This window comes from Cryptotermes secundus, unplaced genomic scaffold, assembly GCF_002891405.2.
Source record: "Cryptotermes secundus unplaced genomic scaffold, Csec_1.0 scaffold635, whole genome shotgun sequence".
Classification (NCBI taxonomy): domain Eukaryota; kingdom Metazoa; phylum Arthropoda; class Insecta; order Blattodea; family Kalotermitidae; genus Cryptotermes; species Cryptotermes secundus.
The window spans coordinates 946,820-948,155 of record NW_019733328.1 but is presented as its reverse complement, the minus strand read 5'-3'; positions in this window follow the sequence as shown (position 1 = coordinate 948,155).

The window sequence follows — 1,336 nt, the reverse complement described above, 5'->3', positions numbered from 1 at the left end:
AGTAACGGCTAAGAATGCGACAACTCTGCTCTTGAGGAGGTCATCTCCATACAGTTCGACCAGAACCTACCTCAGGGAGAGAATTGACCAACAAAACACAGAATACAACTGAAGACAAACAGAAATTAGAAGTGAAGTTTTTATTTTATTTGGTGTAGTTACAGTTCATTTTCGTAACCTAATTACTTTTACGATGAGGATTTGTTAGCCACATGCCCAACCCCCAAGCTGGAGGAGCTTCATAACTTGTACTCTTCTCCAAGTATAATTAGAATGAACAAGTCAATGAGGATGAGGTGGCCAGGGCATGTGGCACGAATGGGGGAGACGAGGAATGCGTATAGGATATTGGTGGGAAAGCCAGAAGGAAAGAGACCACTGGGAAGACCAAGGCGTAGGTGGGTGGACAATATTAAAATGGATCTTAGAGAGACAGAATGGGATGTTATGGTATGGATTGGATTGATCTGGCTCAGGATAGGGACCAGTGGAAGGCTCTTGTGAACACGGTAATGAACCTTCGGGTTCAATAAAATGCTGGGAAATTCTTGAGTAGCTGCAGAATTGGCGGCTACTCCTGAAGGGCTCAGCTCCATGTGTAAGTAAGTAATGAAATAGTTACAGTAACCTTTAGAGTGTTTTCATGGTTCGTAGTTACGAAGTGTTATAGTAAGATTGCGTTACAACTAATTGTAGTTCCGCCTGGTGAATACCCAATAAATCGCTTCATTTAATCCGGAACCCATTAATTACCTGTCGCGTTACCAGGATACACGTGACAGTATTGCGTCATCCACTAAACAGAGTAGGTGAATTAGCCGTATTTGTTAGAAACAAATGATCATAACTCCTAAACCGTAAGCAATGGGCCAAAACGGATTGCAGTTTTAGAAGCTCTTATTTATTAAAGTGTTTCACTCGCAGTATGTTCCGATCCATGTCTTACGGTTCAGCCATGAAAGGCGGTTTAAAGTCTGTAAAATTAGGAAAATTATTACATGTTTTGGATAATTATTTAAACAATGTACAAGTTTACTTTGGGAATAATAATAATAATAACATTATTTTTGGATAGATCAGTCTTTATTCTTTCATTTACTTACAACTTTTTATACGCCATAGGCCTCGAGTTATCAGCGGTAACGTAAGAGGTTGGACAAGTGTCACTTACGGATAAATTGTTACATTTTCTGTTACTAACGGTTTTATTCCATTTGCACCATCGTATATTAAAGTTTTCAACGTTAGAATCTCTTGCCCTTGCCGGGAATCGAACCAGTTCAGCCCGTAGCCCATCCGACTGAGCTATCCCGACTCGTGGACTCGATTCTGAGAG